Source organism: Bufo gargarizans, chromosome 1 (genome assembly GCF_014858855.1).
Source record: "Bufo gargarizans isolate SCDJY-AF-19 chromosome 1, ASM1485885v1, whole genome shotgun sequence".
In the NCBI taxonomy this organism is placed as follows: Eukaryota; Metazoa; Chordata; class Amphibia; order Anura; family Bufonidae; genus Bufo; species Bufo gargarizans.
The window spans coordinates 714,299,463-714,319,686 of record NC_058080.1 but is presented as its reverse complement, the minus strand read 5'-3'; positions in this window follow the sequence as shown (position 1 = coordinate 714,319,686).

The following is a 20,224-nucleotide window of genomic DNA, read 5'->3' as shown; positions in this document are numbered from 1 at the left end:
AAATGTTACATCTAGATTTTACTTTGACCAAGATTCTTCCTCCTTGTCCTTCCATTACGTATAGGCGGACACAAAACTTGAAAGATCTCTTGGTCAAAAGCTACTATCCTGGCCCTAATCCACAGATAAATTTTCACTCTAAGGGCCCCAAATGGGGTTGTTCCCCGTGCGGAAAATATGTGGCCTGTCCCAACATCGACAGGGCTCACATTTCAGTAATCCCATGAAAAGTGATAGACAATATAAGATTACCCATAATATCATGTGTAATACACTAGGGGTAATTTACTTGGCGACTTGCCCATGCCAGCGTGTTTACGTTGTCATGACCTCAAGGGAATTGAGGAGACGCACATGGGAACATGTTCTTGGCATAGAAGCTGCTAAGGATGAAGATAATGTAACTATGCTTAAACCCATCCCTAGGCACTTCAAACAATTCGCCCATAAGACGCACTTTTTCTCCCCCCAAAATGGGGGAAAAATGCCACTGCGTCTTATGGGGCGAATGCTGACAGTTTTACATCGCTGGCGGCGATGTACGAGCGAGCGGGGAGGCACTGGGAGGAGGAGCTGGGGGCCGGCAATTGCGGCGGTGCGGTGCAGTCACTGTACTATAGCCCCGCCGCTCCAGTGCTGCACTATTCAAATATAAAATGTCTTATTCAATTAAAAGTGATTACACATGCCCCCTCACTCCTATTATTACCATACATCCTAACAGATTCTGTAGAATTCAAGCAGGCAGGCCGGGCGGGCAGCAGCGTAACTCCCTGATATCACGTGCCTGCGCCGCCTACTTTATGAATGAAGCAGGCGGCGCAGGCAAGTGACGTCAGTGAGTGACGCGCCGGCTGCCCGGCCTGCCTGGGTTGTACAAAAGCTGTTAGGATGTACGGTACTATTAGGAGTGGGGGGGCATGTGTAATCACTTTTAATTGAATAAGACATTTTATATTTGTATACTGGAGCGGCGGGGGATCTGTGGATGACAGTTTTATGGGTAACATCCGTGGATGGCACAGTTAAGGGGTGGGGGGTCTGTGGATGGCACTGTTATGGGCTGGGGGGGTCTGTGGATGGCACTGTTATGGGGTGGGGGCCGGGGTCTGTGGATGGCACATATATAACAGTGCCACCCACAGATCCCCCCCTCTAACAGTGCCACCCACAGATCCCCCCTCTAACAGTGTCATCCACAGATCCCCCCTCTAACAGTGCCAGCCACAGATCCCCCTGTAACAGTGCAAGCCACAGACCCCCCTGTAACAGTGCAAGCCACAGATCCCCCCATAACATTGTCCATCACAGATCTCCCCATAACAGTGTCTATCATCCACAGATCCCCTCATAACGGTGTCCGTCTTCCACAGATCCCCCCATAACAGTGTCCGTCATCTACAGATCCCCCCATAACAGTGTCCGTCATCCACAGATCCCCCCATAACAGTGTCCGTCATCCACAGATCCCCCCATAACAGTGTCCGTCATCCACAGATCCCCCCATAACAGTGTCCTTCACAGATCCCCAGTAATAGTGCCATCCACAGACCACCATTAGTTCCAAACCCACCAAAAGCACACCTTTTGGTTAAAAATATTTGTTTTCGTATTTTCCTTCTCAAAAACCTAGGTGCGTCTTATGGGTAGGTGCGTCTTATAGGGCAAGAAATACGGTACATATTTATTTATTATGATATACTTATTATGATATATTTATTATAATACTTTTGTACATATTTGTATATTTCTGAATATTTAGGGACCTTCATTAATTATATATCCAAAAACCTTTTATTCACCATGTATTTTTGTATCTTTATATAAAAAAAATAAGAACAATATTAATATTTCAATTTTTATATATGAATTGCTCTACATGTTTTCATTAGGTTTTTTGTAATCACTTATTTATAAATATAACCTTAATAGGTTCATTAGTCATCTCATGCATTTTCACGAGTATAATTAATCTATTTTAATATATTATAAATTTATGATATGATAAATTATCTTTGTTAATATTCAATATTTATTCTCACCTCTTCACTTTTTTCATTCATTTTTCCTTCTTTTTCTTCACCATTCACCCTTGTCACCCTTTTCACTCACCTTATACCTACTTTCGCCTGATGCTATTGGTCTTATTTACACTTCATGCAATTCTATGGTTTATGCTGTTCAACATATATGGGAGGTCACTTGCATTTTCCGATCACGTGACCCAAGGATTCGGCACGTCATCAACTATGTGGCCAACCCTCCCCCCCCCCCCCCTTTTTGTACTTAGGATGTCCGAGTACAATATTCTATTTTAGAGATTGCCTCCCTGCCTATTATTATGATTACCATTATTGCTGCTTTTTCTATTTATTTAAATGTGACATCCGAGCAGCCTATCAGCATGTATCATCTGAACGCTGGTAAGTGTGGCTGGCGTGATGGTGTGCTAATGTAGTAGTCACGTGTTCCACGTGACCTGTGCGTCATGATGACCGCGCGCTGAACTCTACTGACTTCCCCCTTTTTTTGACCACCTGACTCACGATGTGAGTTCCCATTGGAGAGGTAAGCTCCATGACACACCAAACGATGATAACTTACTAATTTGCTCCTGTGAGAACGAAATATAAGAAGGTGGAGTTTTTAGCAGTTTCTTATCCCCGGAAGAAGCCAGTTCACTGGCGTAACGACGTTGGGAGGGGGAGACTGAGGGATCGGCGCGCTTGTTTTGGGTATTTTACCATATTCCTTGATTTCCACATTTACCTACTTATATTCTTATCTGATTTGTATGTCCGGGGTTTCTTGTTCTTGGTCCCTATGTGGCATTCCTTGCGCTCTTGTATGCCTGTGTGTGTCGATCCCCCAGTCTCCTTCAGGGTTATTTCCTCACCGAAATATGCCTGTTTACTGCTGTTTTTACATGTGATAATATCTGTCTAAATGTTCATTCAATAAAGATTTTTCTTATTATCAAATATGGTGGAGCCGTAGTTCTACTTTTTGGGTATCAGTTTTGTATAGTGGAGGCTCTCCTTAGTTGAATTTCTCCATGACCCGGTGCTTATAATTGGTGGATGCTCTAATAGAAGCTCCAATGAAGCTATTCGACCTCTACATTCCCCGTTATGTACAGAGAGGAGTTGCAGTTGACCCCTTTCCCTTTACACTGCAACTTTTTTCTTTTGCTTTTTCTTCATTTGATGTTGTGCTGATGTTGTGCCTGCTTGAGCTGTTGGAATGCCTGCTCACACTCTGGGGTCCAGACTACTTGGCGGGGATGGTTCTTTTTGGTGAGGTCAGTGAGAGGTTTGGCCAGGGTACTATAGTTTGGGACAAATTTCCGATAATAGCCCGCGGTCCCTAGGAAGGCTAACACCTGCGTTTTGGTACGGAGGGTTTGCCACTGGGCTACTGCCTCTACTTTAGCTGGCGCAGGCTTGTGCTCCCTGACAGCCTCAGGAATTCTGTAGGGTGTCTGTCTAAGGGGTTGTTGATCGGCCGTGTCTAACCTATGGGTAGCTAGTGCAGTGTAGCCAGGTGCGTTAGAGAATGTGGTGCCCTTTGTGGCTAACAGTTGTCGAACCTGGATACACTCTTGGGGACTTAGTCTCTCCCCTAGATGAACGCCATCTAGGGTCCCTAGTTTATCATGCTCCCCTAGAAGATCCGGTAGGGGAAGATTCTCAAAGTCGTCAGAGGTGGGCGCACATATGGCGGCCACATCCTCTGTTCTCTCATAGTAGGGTTTGAGCATATTCACGTGAAGCATGCGTTCCCCCCACTACCAGAGCACGGGCCGATCACGTAAGTGGTGTCGCACCTCTGCTCCACCACTTGGTATGGGCCCTGCCAGGCGGCCTGGAGCTTGTCATGGCGCACAGGTTTCAAAATCAACACCTTTTGGCCAATCTGAAAGCTCCGGTCCCTGGCACCTCTGTCATACCATCGGCACTGACGGGTCTGCGCCGCCTGGAGGTCAGTATGAACTTTCTGAGTCAATTCCTCCAAGCGGTCACGGAACTCCAGCACATAGGGTATGACAGGGGTACCATCCTCACCTACTGCTCCCTCCCAGTGTTCCCGGATTAAATCTAGGGGACCTCTAACTCTCCGTCCGAACAGTAGTTCGGACGGCGAAAACCCTGTCGATTCCTGCGGCACTTCCCTGTAAGCTAAAAGGATGTGGGGTAGGAATTTTTCCCAGTCCCGACGGGTGTCAGTAAAGGTGCTAAGCATCTGTTTTAAGGTGCCATTAAATCTTTCACACAAGCCATTCGTCTGGGGGTGGTAATGTGAACTAACGATGGATTTGATGCCGCACAGTTTCCACAGCTGTTGGGTAACTTCTGCAGTGAACTGAGTGCCCTGATCCGAGACTATCTCTCTGGGAAAACCCATCTGAGAGAAGACTCGCATCAATGCCTCCGCCACCGTCTCTGCCTGAATATTAGTCAGAGCCACAGCTTCTGGATACCGTGTTGCATAATCCACTATAGTTAAAATATACCTTTTGCCTGACGGCTGGGTTTGGCCAACGGTCCTATAATATCTACCGCTACCCGTCCGAATGGTTCTTCGATGATGGGTAGAGGTTGTAACTTAGCTTTGTAGCGATCCCCTCTTTTACCTACTCGTTGGCGTGTGTCGCATGTTTGACAGTACTGCCTAACATCTTTAGAGATGCCAGGCCAAAAAAAAGTGTGGGTAAGCCTGTATCTGTTGCAGCTTACCCATTAGTGTCCTGCCAGGGGGATATCATGCGCGATCTTTAATAACTCCCTCCTGTACTTCTGTGGGACTACTAGCTGTCGGGTGGAGATAGGTGGGGACCCTGCTGTGACTCTTTCAGAGTCCCGGTACAATAACCCCTGCTGCCAAAAATATCTCTCTCCTTCTATTCCAGTCTGGGACTGGTTTACTTTATCCCTATACCTGCAACGTAGGGTCACTAAGGGTTTCTTGCCCAAATGTTGCGGTGGTATCCCAGAAGATAGGGTGAACGTTTTGGGGAAGGGTTCTTACCTGGACCTCAGAGTGTGCCGGGTTTTTCAGGGAGTGGGCCTGTGACCTGGTGGTAACAGGATAGGTCTCGTTGGTACCCTGGGAAGGTACAAAAACGGAAGTCATCGGGCCAAGATCATTTCCCAGCAAAACATCAGCGGGTAGGTCTTTTATCAACCCAACATTAACCATTCCCGCCCCCACACCCCAATGTAGATGTACCCTGACTGTGGGTAATTTGTGGATGGTCCCTCCCGCCACCCGTACAGCTACAGAACCCCCAGTGCGATCGTTCTCTGGAACCAGATGTCGTCGCACCAGGGTGAGGGTGGCACTGGAATCGCGCAGCCCCTGGGTCTCCTTGCCGTTGAGGATAACCATCTGCCTGTGATGCTGTCGATTATCAATCTCCGCCTGTATTGGGTCTGCCTCGTGTAGTACACCCCAGTGCTCCTCTGGATCCTCTGCTCTGATGTTAAGTGGGACAGCCTCTGTATGGTAGTAGTGGGCGGCTGCCCGCGCTGAGGAGGTGGACCTGGACTGATCCATGCAGCCTGGTTTCGGTTATGGGTACAGTCCCTCTGATAATGACCAAACTTTTTGCAGGCATGGCACTGTATGGTGCTGCGATTAGGGTATCTGTTTGCTGGGATACTAGGCAGGAGCCCTGTGCGTTGTGGTGCTGGTGGCCCAGGGGGTATTTGTCTGGTATTGGGTCTGAAGCTTACCCTGGATTGTCTGCGGGCATCCTGGTAGTCATCTGCATCGGATAGAGTGGTAGGTTTCCGGTCCCTTACCCACTCTTGCACTTCTGGATTTAGTCCATTAAAAAATTGCTACAGTAGAACCAGCTGGGTAATTTCCTCTGCTGAAAAAGCTTGGCTTGCCTGTAGCCAGGCTAGGGCTGCCCTCTGCATGCGGCATGCCCACTCTTTGTATGAGTCTTTTTCCTGTTTTTTAGTGTCCCTGAATCGTCTCCTGTATGCTTCTGGGGTGATGGCATATCTTGCCAAAATTACCTCTTTCACCCAGTTAAAGTCTGCAATCTCCTCATCAGGTACAGCTCTATATGCCTCTGCTGCACGGCCAGAGAGCTTACCAGCGAGAATCCGTACCCAGTCTGCTGGGGGTACCTGGTGTAGCCTGCACTGCCGTTCAAAGTCTTGCAGGAAGCCATCAATCTCATCCTCGGCTTCCACAAATGTTTTAAACGCATCATGCGGTACCTTGACTTTGGGTTCAGGAACCAGAGTACTAGTTAGCGGTCTTTCCAATGCCCGCTGCTCTGCTATCCGGAGTTGGTTCTCTCTCTCTTCCCTTGCAGTGATCAAGCTATCCACCTGGTTCATGGTGGCCTGTACCAGCTCTATGGAGGGATTCTCTCCATAAAATGCTAGCCTGCGTTTCACCTCTCTGTCGAACTCTGACTCTCTGGTTTCTGTAGCCATACTGTGTGCCCGGTCTCCCTCGGTCAGTTCAGCAATTAGTACGGCCTTCGTTTTATTGCTGGCTATCTGCCCTCTCGCTACCAGCAATTCCTTTAATGTTGTCCGTTTTAATCCAGCATAGTCCGTCTCCATTCACAGTTCTATTAAATGACCTGTTATCTGCACGAACCGCTGCTGCTTTCTTCTGCTACAAGGCTTGTATCCCGCCGCTTGCCACCAATTGTTGCGGAGCTTCAAGGTATACCCTCAATATCTTCACTTAAATCCCCTTGTAGCTGAAGAAACAGGTCAATATCCAAGAGACAATTTCCCCAGTAACTGGACGACACACAGTTTCGGAGTCAACTGACTTTACTAGGCATGCGCACCTGGTTTCAAACCTCCAACAGCCTCATTTACATACAATACATAGATTACTATGGTACAGGGAGAGGTGGGGTCAGACCTGATGGGAGGTTAAGGGGGGACACTGCAGCTAATTCAAACAGGTTTGTCAGTGTCCCTGGGACACCGCCCTGATCTTGGGAAACAATAGAACAGGAAAGTGGGGAAGGGGAAAGGGGGTATACAGACAGTGGAACATAAAATAATATAAAAGGGTCCATCTGTTACACAGTGATTTTTATCCAGCCTCCTCCCTGCATATTTGCCGTGCTGCGGCCGGATCCATGCTGTTCCACATTATAGTAAATGGAGCTGGGCGGACTACCGGCAGCTCACGGATGTACACTGTAGTTATGGATCCGGCAGGGGAACAGCCTTCCGGAACGCGTAAACGCCAGTGAGAAACAGGTATAGTCGGGCAGCACAGTTAAGGATAGATTGGAGGGGTGTGAGGGTGCTAGATGGAAGGCCACAGAGGAGGATGTTACAGTAGCCTAGACAGGAGATGATGAGGGCATGTACAAGCATTTTTGCAGACTCCTGGTTGAGGAATGCATGGATTCGAAAGATATTTTTGGGTTTGAGGCAGCAGGTGGTGGTTTTTTTAGAGGACACGTAGCGGGTGGCATTGGGGGACTTGCATTAGCTGATCCCTTATGAAGAGCAAAATTTAGTTGGAACTGTAAAGGAGGGCACACTCTGGTATGCCATCAGGGGTATAGTGCTGCTGGCCGTGTGGGGGACTCGCCCTCTTAGAGCTGGAATTCCGGGCTCGTACTGCATTGTGGCAAACGCAGGCAGATGATTTATTCAGCAGTGAGGGTAATGGAAGTGAGGATATGGATGGCCAGCACACCAGGGACCTTAAAAATGACCTTAAAAAACATCATTTGAAACATGCAAGAACATGGTGGAACAAGGTACCACTTGTGAATTATTTGAAATATAATTACATTCCCAGAGGACTGAGAATTCAGATCTTTCCAACTTATGGCAGCCAAGATTTTAATTTTACAACCAAATGGGAGAAGGCGTGTAACACATTATTGATTTGAATGAGAAAACCCCATGTTGAATTGGAGGAAAGTATTAAAAATACCACGGAACAACTGACCTTGCGTTTATCCGCAAGTGAAAAGGAACGTTGGGAGAAGGAGATTCATGATTTATATGATGTGTGGGAGAAAGAGATCAAAACCACCAAAAGCAAAAAATTCCAAAGGGACAAATTGGATTTTGAGAATAACCGTGTATATAAATGGCGCAATTCAGCTGTTGGCGTAAGGTCAAGATCTAGCTCTAGCTCTATATCCTCCAACATGTCCACAGGCAGTGATTCTAATCGATCTGTCGGATTACCTGCAAGATATCCCTCCCGACAAACAAAAAGAAAGGAACCACCTAAGCACCATAAAAAAAACAGCAACCCAAAACGCAGCATGGAGGATCAGGGGGATAACTCCAACCTCAAGGTAATCAATCTATCGGAGAGGGAATTCTCGAGGGCGCAATTAGAGGTGCAAAATTATGGTTTTTCGTTTGTCCCTTCTAATAATTTTGATTGCTTTACAGCAATAAAAGATTTAAACCTATTCGCCAGAAAACTGTTTTTTAAAAAGATGTACTCCGGCAAGGATATTTCAGCAGGGACCCTGACAACTACACAAGAGAAAAGAAGCAGTCACAATTCTGGAGGAACTAACGGAGGAACAGGAACCGAACGTTGGAGCTGGTTGTGGTAAGTTTCCGAAATCTTTACTACCTAAGTCTAAACGTTTCCCGGCTTTATACCTATATCCTAACATTCATGCCTTCGTGCAGTTAGTCACAAAGGAATTCCACAGGATTGCGAATGACAATCATGACAAGTCATACAATCTGACGTACACACAGAGGAAGGCCATTCGGGAATTGCAAAACATGAAGGACTTAGTATTCAAACCCGCGGATAAAGGCGGAAATGTGGTGATTTGGCCCAAACAAATGTATGAAGTATACAAGCAGCTGAGAGATTCAACATAATCCGAGTGATCAATATAAAAGGGATCTGACGACTTTAGTTCTACGAGCCCAGGAAAGGGGCATAATCACAAAGAAACAAGTTGATATTCTCATTCCGGAACACCCGAAAGTAGCCTGTCTATATATACTTCCTAAACTCCACAAGAACGCCACTAGTCTGCCTGGGCGTCCGATAGTTTCAGGGATGGGGAATTTATGCGAACCTGTTTGTGAATTCATTGATTTTACATTACAGCCACTTGTGGAGCAACTGCCATCCTTTGTGAAGGACACTACTGATCTATTACGTTGACTGAATGATTTGCATCTAGAACCAGACATGTGGATAGCATCCTGTGATGTAGAATCGCTTTATACAAGCATTCATCATAAGGACGGCCTGGAAGCAGTTCGATTCATCCTGATGATGGCGGACATAGATGATGAAATGGGTGACTTCATCCTGGAATTGCTGGAGTTTGTGCTTACCCACAATTTCTTTCTGTTTGGGGACGCCTTCTACCTGCAGCTCCAGGGGACAGCGATGGGGGCGGCCTGTGCCCCGTCCTTTGCTTGTCTTTTCCTGGGGCTGAGGGAGAGGGAGGTGTTCCTAGCAGAGTCATGTGACATTGTTGGTGGGGTCCAGATGTGGGCTCGCTACATTGATGACATTTTCGTCGTGTGGTAGGGCCCACAGACTGGATTCGCCAAACTAGTGGAAACCCTGAATAAGAATAATTGGACTATTAAATTGACTCATAGGATCAGTAAAACACGTCTGGACTTTTTGGATGTTCAAATCTTGGTTGATGAAGCAGGAAAAATTTGTACGAATCTTTTCCGCAAGGAAACTTCCACAAATCTGGTTCTACATGCAAACTCATGTCACCCTTCGAACCTCATTAAGAATATACCATATTGTTAATTCTTAAGGGCCAAAAGGATTTGCTCGACAGAAGAAGCTTTTGAGACACAGTCTCAGGACCTTTGGAACAGATTCTCAGATTGTGGATATCCTAGAGCGAAGATCCGACAGGGATATAGCAAGGCTAAAATGGCGAAAAGAGATCAATTTTTAGTGTATCGCCAAAGAAGAAAAAGTCTACGTTTTTATGATAAGGTACGTTTCATCACATCATACAACCCCCAGTGGCGCCTGATGAAAGACGTCCTGACAAAATATTGGGAAGTGTTACATCTAGATTCTGTACATAAAAAGTCCGGACCACGCGTCTCATAAATGTAAGGTATAAAACAGGTTTTTTTCTTCCTCCCTTCAAAAAGTTACCGAGGTCTGCAGATCTCCTACTGATGGATATCCTGCAACTTACAAAGAAAAACAATACACGGCACTCCTCCAATATCGAGCGTATCACAGGTTTCCTCTGCAATTTAGTTGGATCTCCGCATGGAAGGTGCACGTTCACACACTATTATACACAGTTCAACCTCGGACTTGGTTACAGCATACGCCTGGTGAGTCAACTGGGGTTCCTAACTTCTTTAAATTCAGAAATCTCTGTGGATACAAGTTGCTCCCACCATAGTGAAGCTCCGGTAATATGTTTAAAAAGTTTATTAGTACATACTTACAAACATGCACTTAAAATCGCATAAAAATCCCAGCGTCTTTTCTCCTTGCCCGACCCAGGTTTCGCTCCTAAAGCTTCGTCAGGGGCACACATCTTCTTTCCCTCCCCCTTCTATTTTATTTGGTAGGTTAGCATTAATCGAGCACCTGATAGTTTGCTCAAAACACCTCCTCTATTTTAACCCTATACTTGTATCCATTAGTTGTCAATGGGGTAATACCGAAATACTCTTGGTCCTAATTCACATGGGGATAATTATATCATCCACGTCTATAGTTGTTTTTGGAAGTTATTTTAGGACAGCTTGGAGGTCAAAATCCACATTCAAACCTCCCGGTTGTAGTGTACTTAGTTCATATATCCACCTACTTTCTTTTTTATTAATTTTATCTAAAAAACGACCTCCTCTCCAGTGATTTTGTACCAGTTCTACCCCCATAAATTTTAGTCCCTCTGGATTCTTCTGGTGGTATTTTTTATAGTGCGCCGAGACACCATGACTTTCAAGCCCCTTTTTGATGTTCCTTATGTGTTCCTGTATTCGGACCTTGAGGGGTCTGATGGTACGTCCTACGTACTGGAGGCCACAAGGGCACTCCAGTACATAAACAACCCCTTTACTGTGGCATGTTATCTCTCCCACTACTTCCAGATGCTTTCCTTTTACCACACTTTTTACTGTAGTACTGCTTTGCATTCTCTCTGTTCTTTTTCTGTTTTTGCAGGCAATACAGAATCCACACCAGTTAAAATTGTTTTTCCTTTTTTTCCTTTTTTCCTCCGGTCGAATGGCACTATGCACTAATTTGTTCTGTAAGTTGGGTGCTCTTTTATAAATGAATAGTGGCTGTGCAGGAATTTTGAAGGGAGGAAGAAAAAAACCTGTTTTATACCTTACATTTATGAGACGCGCGGTCCGGACCTTTTATGTACATTCTCTGAAAGTGTAATCCACCCCACGACACTCTACGGACCTGCAGCATTTTTTGCGGACTGGTGATTTAACACATTTTGTTATTACATCTAGATTCTACTTTGACCAAGATTCTTCCTCCTTGTCCTTCCATTACGTATAGGCAGACACAAAACTTGAAAGATCTCTTGGTCAAAAGCTACTATCCTGGCCCTAATCCACAGATAAATTTTGGCTCTAAGGGCCCCAAATGGGGTTGTTCCCCGTGCGGAAAATGTGTGGCCTGTCCCAACATCGACAGGGCTCACATTTCAGTAATCCCATGAAAAGTGATAGACAATATAAGATTACCCATAATATCATGTGTAATACTCTAGGGGTAATTTACTTGGCGACTTGCCCATGCCAGCGTGTTTACGTTGTCATGACCTCAAGGGAATTGAGGAGACGCACACGGGAACATGTTCTTGGCATAGAAGCTGCTAAGGATGAAGATGATGTAACTATGCTTAAACCCATCCCTAGGCACTTCAAACAATTCCACGATTGTGACAGTACCAGCTTCCGAGTCAAAGGCATTGACCGCATTTATATCACAGCACGTGGTGGCGATTACTCTATATGTTTTTAATATATTTTTTTGTTCTCTCTTTTTTTCTTAGTCTTAGCATTTGCCTACATGTGGTGTGTCTTGGTGGGTCAAGTGGATGGCATCTGCTGTGTTGGTTCCATCTAGAATGGCGGATTACTTGTGTGGAGGGCTGTTCAGTTTTTACAAAGGAAAATGAAGGAGAAGGACCTCAGTTAGGAAAGAAGACTAATTAATCTTTTGACGCATGTGTCTTTACAGAGGAAGAGGTTCTAAGTCAACTGTCTAAAATTAATACAGATAAGTCACAGGGGCCTGATGGGATACACCCAAAGCTATTAAAAGAGCTCAGCGGTGAACTAGCAAAACCATTAACAGATTTATTTAACCAATCACTGGCAACAGGAGTCGTCCCAGAAGATTGGAAATTAGCAAATGTTGTGCCCATTCACAAGAAAGGTAGTAGGAGGAATCGGGCAACTATAGGCCAGTAAGCCTGACATCAATAGTGGGGAAATTAATGGAAACCATACTTAAGGAGAGGATTGTGGACCATCTAAAATCCCATGGATTGAAAGATGAAAAACAGCATGGGTTTACTTCAGGGAGATCATGTCAAACAAATCTTATTGATTTTTTTGATTGGGTGACTAAAATAATAGATGGAGGAGGTGCAGTAGACATCGCTTATCTAGACTTTAGTAAGGCTTTTGATACTGTCCCACATAGAAGGCTTATCAATAAAGTGCAGTCATTGGGCTTGGACTCCCATATTGTTGAATGGATTAGGCAGTGGCTGAGGGACAGACAACAGAGGGTTGTAGTCAATGGGCTATATTCAGACCAAGGTCTTGTTACCAGTGGGGTACCTCAGGGATCTGTTTTGGGACCCATATTGTTTAATATCTTTATCAGCGAAATTGCAGAAGGCCTCAATGGTAAGGTGTGTCTTTTTGCTGATGATACAAAGATTTGTAACAGGGTTGATGTTCCTGGAGGAATACACCAAATGGAAAAGGACTTAGGAAAACTAGAGGAATGGTCAAAAATCTGGCAACTAAAATTTAATGTTGATAAGTGCAAGATAATGCACCTGGGATGTAAAAACCCAAGAGCAGAATATAAAATCAGTGATACAGTCCTAACCTCAGTATCTGAGGAAAGGGATTTAGGGATCATTATTTCAGAAGACTTAAAGGTAGTCAGACAATGTCACAGAGCAGCAGGAAATGCTAGCAGAATGCTTGGGTGTATAGGGAGAGGAATTACCAGTAGAAAGAGGGGGGTGCTCATGCCGCTCTACAGAGCACTAGTGAGACCTCATTTGGAGTATTGTGCTCAGTACTGGAGACCATATCTCCAGAAGGATATTGATACTTTGGAGAGAGTTCAGAGAAGAGCTACTAAACTGGTACATGGATTGCAGGATAAAACTTACCAGGAAAGATTAAAGGACCTTAACATGTATAGCTTGGAAGAAAGACGACAGAGGGGATATGATAGAAACTTTTAAATAAAGGGAATCAACAAGGTAAAAGAGGAGAGAATATTTAAAAGAAGAAAAACTGCTACAAGAGGACATAGTTTTAAATTAGAGGGGCAAAGGTTTAAAAGTAATATCAGGAAGTATCACTTTACTGAGAGAGTAGTGGATGCATGGAATAGCCTTCCTGCAAAAGTGGTAGCTGCAAATACAGTGAAGGAGTTTAAGCATGTATGGGATAGGCATAAGGCCATCCTTCATATAAGATAGGGCCAGGGGCTATCCATAGTATTTAGTATATTGGGCAGACTAGATGGGCCAAATAGTTCTTATCTGCCGACACATTCTATGTTTCTATGTTTTTATGTGGTTTCTTGGAAGATTTGGGGATTTTTCCTCCCCCCCCCCTCTACTTGAAGAGAGCGTGTCTGAATGAATTGACCGAACAATCACTTCCTTGGGATGCTGGAATATATATGTGTACAATATACCGTATTTTTCGCCCATAAGATGCACTTTTTCTCCCCCCAAAATGGGGGAAAATGCCACTGCGTCTTATGGGGCAAATGCTGACAGTTTTACATCGCTGGCTGTGATGTACGAGCGAGCGGGGAGGGACTGGGAGGAGGAGCTGGGGCCGGCAATAGCGGCGGGGCGGTGCAGTCACTGTACTATAGCCCCGCCGCTCCAGTGCTGCACTATTCAAATATAAAATGTCTTATTCAATTAAAAGTGATTACACATGCCCCCTCACTCCTATTATTACCATACATCCTAACAGATTCTGTAGAATTCAAGCAGGCAGGCCGGGCGGGCAGCAGCGTAACTCCCTGATGTCACGTGCCTGCGCCGCCTACTTTATGAATGAAGCAGGCGGCGCAGGCAAGTGACGTCAGTGAGTGACGCGCCGGCCGCCCGGCCTGCCTGCCTGGGTTGTACAGAAGCTGTTAGGATGTACGGTACTACAGGACCTTTGGAACAGATTCTCAGATCGTGGATATCCTAGAGCGAAGATCCGACAGGGATATAGCAAGGCTAAAATGGCGAAAAGAGATCAATTTTTAGTGTATCGCCAGAGAAGAAAAAGTCAAAGTCTTGATGATAAGGTACGTTTCATCACATCATACAACCCCCAGTGGCGCCTGATGAAAGACGTCCTGACAAAATATTGGGAAGTGTTACATCTAGATTTTACTTTGACCAAGATTCTTCCTCCTTGTCCTTCCATTACGTATAGGCGGACAAAAAACTTGAAAGATCTCTATGTCAAAAGCTACTATCCTGGCCCTAATCCACAGATAAATTTTGGCTCCAAGGGCCCCAAATGGGGTTGTTCCCCATGCGGAAAATGTGTGGCCTGTCCCAACATCGACAGGGCTCACATTTCAGTAATCCCATGAAAAGTGATAGACAATATAAGATTACCCATAATATCATGGGTAATACTCTAGGGGTAATTTACTTGGCGACTTGCCCATGCCAGCGTGTTTACATTGTCATGACCTCAAGGGAATTGAGGAGACGCACATGGGAACATGTTCTTGGCATAGAAGCTGCTAAGGATGAAGATGATGTAACTATGCTTAAACCTATCCCTAGGCACTTCAAACAATTGCACGATTGTGACAGTACCAGCTTCCAAGTCAAAGGCATTGACCGCATTTATATCACAGCACGTGGTGGCGATCACTCTATATGTTTTTAATATATTTTTTTGTTCTCTCTTTTTTTCTTAGTCTTAGCATTTACCTACATGTGGTGTGTCTTGGTGGGTAAAGTGGATGGCATCTGCTGTGTTGGTTCCATCTAGAATGGCGGACTACTTGTGTGGAGGGCTTTTTTATGTGGTTTCTTGGAAGATTTGGGGATTTTTCCTCCCCCCCCTCTACTTGAAGAGAGCGTGTCTGAATGAATTGACCGAACAATCATTGCCTTGGGATGCTGGAATATATATGTGTACAATATACCGTATTTTTCGCCCATAAGACGCACTTTTTCTCCCCCCAAAATGGGGGGAAAATGCCACTGCGTCTTATGGGGCGAATGCTGACAGTTTTACATCGCTGGCTGCGATGTACGAGCGAGCGGGGAGGGACTGGGAGGAGGAGCTGGGGCCGGCAATAGCGGCGGGGCGGTGCAGTCACTGTACTATAGCCCCGCCGCTCCAGTGCTGCACTATTCAAATATAAAATGTCTTATTCAATTAAAAGTGATTACACATGCCCCCTCACTCCTATTATTACCATACATCCTAACAGATTCTGTAGAATTCAAGCAGGCAGGCCGGGCGGGCAGCAGCGTAACTCCCTGATGTCACGTGCCTGCGCCGCCTACTTTATGAATGAAGCAGGCGGCGCAGGCAAGTGACGTCAGTGAGTGACGCGCCGGCCGCCCGGCCTGCCTACCTGGGTTGTACAGAAGCTGTTAGGATGTACGGTACTATTAGGAGTGGGGGGGGGGCATGTGTAATCACTTTTAATTGAATAAGACATTTTATATTTGTATAGCGGCGGGGGATCTGTGGATGACAGTTTTATGGGTAACATCCGTGGATGGCACAGTAAAGGGGTGGGGGGTCTGTGGATGGCACTGTTATGGGCTGGGGGTCTGTCGATGGCACTGTTATAGGGTGGGGCAGGGGTCTGTGGATGCACATATATAACAGTGCCACCCACAGATCCCCCATAACAGTGCCACCCACAGATCCCCCCTCTAACAGTGCCACCCACAGATTCCCCCTCTAACAGTGTCATCCACAGATCCCCCTCTAACAGTGCCAGCCACAGATCCCCCTGTAACAGTGCAAGCCACAGATCCCCCCATAACAGTGCAAGCCACAGATCCCCCCATAACAGTGTCCGTCATCCACAGATCCCCTCATAACAGTGTCCGTCTTCCACAGATCCCCCCATAACAGTGTCCGTCATCCACAGATCCCCCATAGCAGTGTCCGTCATCCACAGATCCCCCCATAACAGTGTCCGTCATCCACAGATCTCCCCATAACAGTGTCCTTCACAGATCCCCAGTAATAGTGCCATCCACAGACCACCATTAGTTCCAAACCCACCAAAAGCACAACTTTTGGTTAAAAATATTTGTTTTCGTATTTTCCTCCTCAAAAACCTAGGTGCGTCTTATCAGCAGGTGCGTCTTATAGGGCGAAAAATATGGTACATATGGCACTTATTATGATATATTTATTATGATACTTTTGTACATATTTGTATATTTCTGAACATTTCGGGGCCTTAATTAATTATATATCCAAAAACTTTTTATTCACCATGTATTTTTGTATCTTTATATAAAAAAATAATAAGAACAATATTAATATTTCTCTTTTTATATATGAATTGCTCTACATGTTTTCATTAGGTTTTTTGTAATCACTTATTTATAAATATAACCTTAATAGGTTCATTAGTCATCTCATGCATTTTCACGAGTATAATTAATCCATTTTTTTTTTTTTTAACTCGCTTTATTGAAAAGTAATAAGCAAGAAATACAATAAATCAATCACATTTAAGTACAATGAGTTACGCATCACTATGCATAGGTACAATACAGTAATAAAGGGTTGTCCTCATCAAGACATTGATAGTCAAGAAGTATCAATAGTGCAACTTAACAGTAAACATCCATTTAATTAATCCATTTTAATATATTATAAATTTATGATATGATAAATCTTTATTAATATTCAATATTTATTCTCACCTCTTCACTTTTTTTCATTCATTTTTCCTTCTTTTTCTTCACCATTCACCCTTGTCACCCTTTTCACTCACCTTATACCTACTTTCGCCTGATGCAATTGGTCTTATTTACACTTCATGCAATTCTGTGGTTTATGTTGTTCGACATATATGGGAGGTCACTTGCATTTTCCGATCACGTGATCCAAGGATTCGGCACGTGATCAACTATGTGGCCAACCCCCCCCCCCCCCCCCTATTTTAGAGATTGCCTCCCTGCCTATTATTATGATTACCATTATTGCTGCTTTTTCTATTTATTTAAATGTGACATCCGAGCGGCCTATCAGCATGTATCATCTGAACGCTGGTAAGTGTGGCTGGCGTGATGGTGTGCTAATGTAGTAGTCACGTGTTCCACGTGACCTGTGCGTCATGATGACCGCGCGCTGAACTCTACTGACTTCCCCCTTTTTTTAACCACCTGACTCATGATGTGAGTTCCCATTGGAGAGGTAAGCTCCATGACATACCAAACGATGATAACTTACTAATTTGCTCCTGTGAGAACAATATATAAGAAGGTGGAGTTTTTAGCAGTTTCTTATCCCCGGAAGAAGCCAGTTCACTGGCGAAACGACGTTGGGAGGAGGAGACTGAGTACGTTTTGGGTATTTTACCATATTCCTTGATTTCCACATTTACCCACTTATATTCTTATTGGATTTGTATGTCCGGGGTTTCTTGTTCCTGGTCCCTTGCGCTCTTGTATGCCTGTGTGTGTCGATCCCCCAGTCTCCTTCAGGGTTCTTTCCTCACCGAAATATGCCTGTTTACTGCTGTTTTAACATGTGATAATATCTGTCTAAATGTTCATTCAATAAAGATTTTTCTTATTATCAAATATGGTGGAGCCGTAGTTCTACTTTTTGGGTATCAGTTTTGTATAGTGGAGGCTCTCCTTAGTTGAATTTCTCCATGACCCGGTGCTTATAATTGGTGGATGCTCTAATATAAGCTCCAATGAAGCTATTCGACCTCTACATTCCCCGTTATGTACAGAGAGGAGTTGCAGTTGACCCCTTTCCCTTTACACTGCAACTTTTTTCTTTTGCTTTTTCTTCTTTTGATGTTGTGCTGATGTTGTGCCTGCTTGAGCTGTTGGAATGCCTGCTCACACCCGAGAATACTTGGCGGGGACGGTTCTTTTTGGTGAGGTCAGTGAGGGGTTTGGCCAGGGTACTATAGTTTGGGACAAATTTCCGATAATAGCCCGGGGTCCCTAGGAAGGCTAACACCTGCGTTTTGGTACGGGGGGTTGGCCACTGGGCTACTGCCTTTACTTTAGCTGGCTCAGGCTTTTGCTTCCCACAACCCACGCGGTGTCCTAGGTATGGTACCTCTGCCATCCCAATATGGCATTTGCTGGGCTTTAGGGTTAGGCCAGCCTCTCTGATGCGGTCTATCACGGCACTTATGTGTCTCAGATGCTCTTCCCAAGTTTCACTATAAATAGCAATGTCATCCAAGTATGCACATGCATAATCTTGGAAGCCATCAAGCAGCCGGTCCACCATACGTTGGAACGTGGCTGGGGCATTTTTCATCCCAAATGGCATGGCCTTAAATTGGTAGAGACCAAACGGGGTGACAAAGGCCGACTTGGGAATGGCATCTGGCGCTAAGGGAATTTGCCAATAGCCCTTACATAAGTCGATGGTCGTGAGGTATTGACCTCTAGCCATCCTATCTAAGAGCTCGTCTATCCTGGGCATAGGGTAGGCATCAGAGACTGTTTTATCATTGAGTCTCCGGTAATCTACACAAAAGCGGGTCGTGCCATCCCGCTTTGATACTAGAACTACCGGAGAGGCCCAAGGGCTATCCGATGCTTCTATGACCCCTAAGTGGAGCATTTCCTGAATTTCCTGTCTCATGTGCTCCATGACAGCCTCAGGAATTCTGTAGGGCGTCTGTCTAAGGGGTTGTTGATCGGCCGTGTCTACCCTATGGGTAGCTAGTGTAGTGTAGCCAGGTGCGTTAGAGAATGTGGTGCCCTTTGTGGTTAACAGTTGTCGAACCTGGATACGCTCTTGGGGACTTAGTCTCTCCCCTAGATGAACGCCATCTAGGGTCCCTAGTTTATCATGCTCCCCTAGAAGATCCGGTAGGGGAAGATTCTCAAAGTCGTCAGAGGCGGGCGCACATATGGCGGCCACATCCTCTGTTCTCTCATAGTAGGGTTTGAGCATATTCACGTAAAGCATGCGTCTCCCCCCACTACCAGAGCACGGGCCGATCACGTAAGTGATGTCGCACCTCTGCTCCATCACTTGGTATGGGCCCTGCCAGGCGGCCTGGAGCTTGTCATGGCGCACAGGTTTCAAAATCAACACCTTTTGGCCAATCCGAAAGCTCTGATCCCCGGCACCTCTGTCATACCATCGGCAGTGACGGGTCTGCGCCGCCTGGAGGTCAGTATGCACTTTCTGAGTCAATTCCTCCAAGCGGTCACGGAACTCCAGCACATAGGGTATGACAGGGGTACCATCCTCACCTACTGCTCCCTCCCAGTGTTCCCGGATTAAATCTAGGGGACCTATAACTCTCCGTCCGAACAGTAGTTCGGACGGCGAAAACCCTGTCGATTCCTGCGGCACTTCCCTGTAAGCAAAAAAAAGGTGGGGTAGGATTTTTTCAGTGCCACCCACAGATCCCCCCTCTAACAGTGTCATCCACAGATCCCCCCCTCTAACAGTGCCAGCCACAGATCCCCCATAACAGTGCAAGCCACAGATCCCCCCATAACAGTGTCCGTCATCCAAAGATCCCCCATAACAGTGTCTGTCTTCCACAGATCCCCCCATAACAGTGTCCGTCATCCACAGATCCTCCCATAACAGTGTCCGTCATCCACAGATACCCCCATAACAGTGTCCGTCATCCACAGATTCCCCCATAACAGTGTCCTTCACAGATCCCCAGTAATAGTGCCATGCACAGACCACCATTAGTTCCAAACCCACCAAAAGCACACCTTTTGGTTAAAAATATTTGTTTTCGTATTTTCCTCCTCAAAAACCTAGGTGTGTCTTATCGGCGAAAA